Consider the following 6,221-nt stretch of genomic DNA (forward strand, 5'->3'; position numbering starts at 1 on the left):
CAGCCAGAAAATACCTGAAATCACAGAAAAACACACAAACTTATAGTAAACTCCAGAAATATGAATTTTGCATAAAACTAATAAAAACATCCAAAAAAGTAACTAGATCCTACTAAAAACTACCTAAAAAATGTCAAAAAGCGTATAAATTATCCACTCATCAGGTTGTAATGGGGTTAGGGTTAAGGTGGGGTAGATATGGCTAAGTGGACTAAAGATTTGGATCTTTGATTAGCTCAAGTATCTCACTCAACCTATATCAACCAAATAACAAAAATGCATTCTAACCACCCATTACTTCTTTTTACGCACATTCATGCCTTAGTTTTTATTCAAAACACATATGCATTTCTTATTCATTTTTTTCTTTTCTTTGGGACAACCTCTGTCCCATATTATTACTATATTTTTTTTCTTTTATTTCATTTTTTTCTTCTTTTCTATTTCTTCTTTTTTTTTTTTATGACAAATGCATATGGTTAAAGTAAATTAATACATGAATGTGTACTCATTTTTCCAATTTTTTCAATAAGTACCCAAAACATAATTTTTCTCTACCAATGCTTCCCAAAATTTTCCCCACACTTAAATGACACACACTCCTCAACCTAAGCCAATCAAGGATACAATCCAAGGTAAATTCATGGTTTTCCGCTTAAGGTTGTAATGTGGTGATATTACAAACAATGGGGTCAAATAAGGCTCAAAGGGGTTAACAAAGGTAGATGCAAGGGTAGGTCTATATGGATAAAGTAAGCTTTTATCAAAGATGGCCTCAATCATGCTCAATGCAATTCACAACATCAATCGTTGGAAATAAAGAATCAAGCAAAACCAAGATTACAATCACAATCATAGAAGGAGAAAAATCACACTATGAACAAAATTAGTGGTTAGAATGTGTAACCACTCATTAAAGCTCAAAAAAATTCACAAGACATTTTGTTCTATCTCTCCTCTATGTTCCACAAAAATTCATTCAAGCAAGTTTAAAACCAATTTTCCAAATGAATTCAATAGAATGCCCTAAAAACAAAATTCTTGGAAAATCCTTGTTTGTTTTCACCAAAATTATTTCCTATATGTATGTATGATGTGATGGATGCAATTTCAAAAACTTCCCTAGTTCTATTCCTAATTTTCAACATCCAAAAATTAACATGAACAATTAGGACAAAATTGAACTAGGCACTATGATATTCACATCGTCCAATCACAACTTCTATCTATCAAATATATACTAATAAAAAGATGCGAAAATGCAATACGCAATAGCTAGATATAAACTATGATATATATATATATATATATATATATATATATATATATATATATATATATACCCAAAAGAAAATGCAATGCAACAGTCAAAAACACTACAAATATATACAAGAAACCTAAAAAAATAAAAATAAAGTGCAAGTGTTCGGAAAAGAAAGTTTACGCCCCAAATTGATGAATCCTCCCCCACACTTAAGCGTTGCACGGTCCTCCGTGCACAAAAAAAATCCGGGAAGAATGTCTCTCAAGAGCTCCACCTTCGGTTGGCGGATGTGGGCGCTTGGGTTGTGTGAAAATCACCAAGTCCAATGTGTACTCGGCATCTCCATCCTCAGTGTCCTCCTCCTCTCCCGGTTCCTTGCCTCACGTCTCATCCTCAAAAAGAATGAATAAAGTATAATTAAGAATAATAGGGCAAGTGATACAAAAGGGTAAAGGAGTGAGCAAATAAGCATCTAATTGAGGAAGTTTGCCTAGTTGTGTGGTAGGATAAAAAGATGAGCCTTGTGTGTATTCCAAGTGTGCACGTGGTTAGAATACAGACAACGGCCCATTAAAATGGGATCCACACAATCAAAAAGTAAGAATGAGTTCCTCAATTAAATGTCCTAAGATGCAAGTAAGAGGTGAGATAATTAAACACAAGCAATCTTAGGCAATTACAACAAGAGTGAATTGAATGTAGAAAATATTGGATATTGAAGGTGTGCAAGTGAAAGAGCAAAAGTGATGTAAATTAGCAAAACAAACAATAACCAATACAATGATGAAAAGAAAATTACTTATTCATCCTTAGGAAAAATCAAATAATCACATGGTTAAGGTGTTTGTTACAAAAAGTGACAAGTCTTGATAGAATCAAGCCAAGTCAACTCAAACAAATGCAAAGCATTAATCAAGAAACAAAGACCTTGGATGTGATTATATTGACTTAAAAACCAAGATGAACAAGCAACTCAATTCAATTCACTAAATTTCATGTGCACTCATAAAAGTTTCACCTAATATGCAACATGTAAATGTGCAAATCCAATTAGGTGCTAGTATAAACAAACCAATCAAACAACAAGCAAACACTTGCAAATCAAGTATAAATGCATTGAAGAAATTCAATCAATAAACAAACCAATCAAACAACAAGCAAACACTTGCAAATTATTCATTTAACAAACAACTAAAGCAAAACTAATACAATCACTAAAGGAGAATAAAAAGCAAACAAAACAGAGTAGAGCAAATAGAGAATAGGGCAAAAACAAGAGAAGAGAGGGGTGAAAGAAAGAAGGAGAGAAGAAGTAGAGAGAAAAGAAGAAAAGGAGGTGTAATGGTGAGAAAACAGAGGCGTGCGTACGCACAGGGTTGTGTGCGTATGCACACTAGGGGAGGTGTGTGCTCGCACAAGCTGTGCGAGTGCACCAAGCAAAAGAGGAATTAAGAAGTGTGCGCACGTACAAGGGTGTGCGCACGTACAGAAGGTAAAGAAATAAAGGGTGAGCAGACGCACAAGTGTGAGAGGAGATTAGAAGGTGTGCATATGCACAAGCGTGTGCGCACGCACAGAAGAATTTTTTTTTCAAAAATATGAAGCGTCAAAATTGCCAGCTATCACGCCATCTGTGTGTACGCACACAGGTCCGTGCGCATGCACAAGAGGCAAAAAGGAGAGGGTACGGACACACAAGACGTGCAAACGCTCCCACCAGAAGGGGAGCAAGCTGGTGTGCACGCACATAGAATGTGAAAATGGGGGTTTTGTGCGTACGCACAGGTGTGTGCGCACGCACATGCTCTAATTTTCTAAAAAAAAAATTAGTGCACTAAGACACCAAACTTGATATCCAAAATAGCATTTTCAACCCCAAAACATATTATTCATCAAAAACACATGATCTAAACTAAAATATAATCAATTAAGCTTGAAATTAAACTAAACCTAAGCTATGTACAAGAAATAAAATGCAATAAATTGAAACTATGTACAAAGAGAGGGTTGGAAAGGTGTTACCATGGTGGGATGTCTCCCACCTAGCACTTTCATTTATTGTCTTTAAGTTAGACTTATGGAGAGCTTTAATGGAGACTTGTGCTTGTTGGTGCACGAAATTGCGATCATCAATGGTGCCATCAACATGGTACGCTCAATTGCAATATCAACTCTTTATCACAACTTCGCACAACTAACCAACAAGTGCACTGGGTCGTCCAAGTAATAAACCTTACGCGAGTAAGGGTCGATCCCACGAAGATTGTTGGTATGAATCAAGCTATGGTCATCTTGTAAATCTCAGTCAGGCGGATTCAAATGGTTATGGAGGATTAATGATTAAAAGATAAATAAAACATAAAGTAAAGATAGAGATACTTATGTAATTCATTGGTGAGAATTTCAGATAAGCGTATGGAGATGCTTTGTCCCTTCCGTCTCTCTGCTTTCCTACTGTCTTCATCCAATCCTTCTTACTCCTTTCCATGGCAAGCTGTATATTGGGCATCACCGTTGTCAATGGCTACAGTCCCGTCCTCTCAGTGAAAATGTTCAACGCACTCTGTCACAGCACCGTTATTCATCTGTCGATTCACAATCATGTCGGAATAGAATCCAGTGATTCTTTTGTGTCTGTCACTAACGCCCCAATAAAATCGCGAGTTTGAAGCTCATCACAGTCATTCAATCCTTGAATCCTACTCAGAATACCACAGACAAGGTTTAGACCTTTCGGATTCTCTTGAATGCCACCATCAATTCTAGCTTATACCACGAAGATTCCGATTAAGGGATCCAAGAGATATCCACTCAATCTAAAGTAGAACGGAGGTGGTTGTCAGGCACACGTTCATAGGTGAGAATGATGATGAGTGTCACGGGTCATCACATTCATCAAGTTGAGGAACAAGTGATATCTTAGAACAAGAATAAGCTGAATTGAATAGAAGAACAATAGTAATTGCATTGATACTCGAGGTACAACAGAGCTCCACACCTTAATCTATGGTGTGTAGAAACTCCACCGTTGAAAATACATAAGAACAAGGTCTAGGCATGGCCGAATGGCCAGCCTCCAATAATCTAAGAACTAGACGTCCAAAGAAGATCCTAAGATCTAAAGTGATCAAAAGATTTCAGGATGTAAAATACAATAGAAAAAGGTCCTATTTGTAGATAACTAGTAGCTTAGGGTTTACAAAAATGAGTAAATGACATAAAAATCCACTTCTGGGCTCACTTGGTGTGTGCTTGGGCTGAGCATTAAAGCTTTCATGTATAGATACTTTTCTTGGTGTTAAACGCCAGCTTTTGTGCCAGTTTGGGCGTTTAACTCCCATTCTTGTGCCAGTTTTGGCGTTTAACGCCAGAATTCTTGAGCTGACTTGGAACGCCTGTTTGGGCCATCAAATCTCGGGCAAAGTATGGACTTTTATACATTGCCTGAAAGCCCAGGATGTCTACTTTCCAACGCAGTTGAGAGCATGCCAATTAGGCTTTTGTAGCTCCAGAAAATCCACTTCGAAATCAGGGAGGTCAGAATCCAACAGCATCTGCAGTCCTTTTTAGCCTTTGAATTAGATTTTTGCTCAGGTCCCTCAATTTCAGCCAGAAAATACCTGAAATCACAGAAAAACACACAAACTCATAGTAAAGTCCAGAAAAGTGAATTTTAAATAAAAACTAATAAAAATATAATAAAAACTAACTAAAACATACTAAAAACATACTAAAAACAATGCCAAAAAGCATATAAATTATCCGCTCATCACGACATCAAACTTAAATTGTTGCTTGTCCCCAAGCAACTAAAAATCAAATAAGATAAAAAGAAGAGAATATACTATAGACTCCAAATTATCAATGAAACCTAGCTCCAATTAGATGAGCGGGACTAGTAGCTTTTTGCCTCTGAACAGTTTTGGCATCTCACTTTATCCTTTGAAGTTCAGAATGATTGGCTTCTGTAGGAACTCAGAATCCGGATAGTGTTATTGATTCTCCTAGTTAAGTATGATGATTCTTAAACACAGCTACTTTATGAGTCTTGTCCGTGGCCTAAAGCACTCTGTTTTCCAGTATTACCACCGGATACATACATGCCACAGACACATAACTGGGTGAACCTTTTCAGATTGTGACTCAGCTTTGCTAGAGTCCCCAATTAGAGGTGTCCAGGGTTCTTAAGCATACCCTTTTTGCTTCGGATCACGACTTTAACCGCTCAGTCTCAATTTTTCACTTGACACCTTCACGCCACAAGCACATGGTTAGGGACAGCTTGGTTTAGCCGCTTAGGCCATGATGTTATTCCTGTAGACCCTCCTATCCACTGATGCTCAAAGCCATGGATCCTTTTTATTACCCTTGCCTTTTGGTTTAAAGGGCTATTGGCTTTTTCTGCTTGCTCCTTTTTTTTCGCATATACTCTCTTTTTTTTCTGTAAGCTTTTCACTGCTTTTTCTTGCTTCAAGAATCAATTTTATGATTTTTCAGATCCTCAGTAACATTTCTCCTTTTCCATCATTCTTTCAAGAGCCAACAATTTTAACATTCATGAACAACAAATTCAAAAGACATATGCACTGTTCAAGCATACATTCAGAAAACAAAAAGTATTGTCACCACATCAAAATAATTAAGCTAGTTTTAAGGATGAATTCGAAATCATGTACTTCTTGTTCTTTTGTAATAAAAACAGTTTTCATTTAAGAAAGGTGATGGATTCATAGGACATTCATAACTGTAAGGCATAGACACTAAGACACTAATGATCATAAGGCACAAATATAGATAAACATAAGCATAAAAATTCGAAAAACAGAAAAATAAAGAACAAGGAGATTAAAGAACGGGTCCACCTTAGTGATGGCGGCTTGTTCTTCCTCTTGAAGATCTTATGGAGTGCTTGAAGATCTTATTGTTCTTCCTTGCCTTTGTTGCTCCTCTCTCATGA

This window comes from Arachis hypogaea, chromosome 5, assembly GCF_003086295.3.
Source record: "Arachis hypogaea cultivar Tifrunner chromosome 5, arahy.Tifrunner.gnm2.J5K5, whole genome shotgun sequence".
Taxonomy (NCBI): Eukaryota; Viridiplantae; Streptophyta; class Magnoliopsida; order Fabales; family Fabaceae; genus Arachis; species Arachis hypogaea.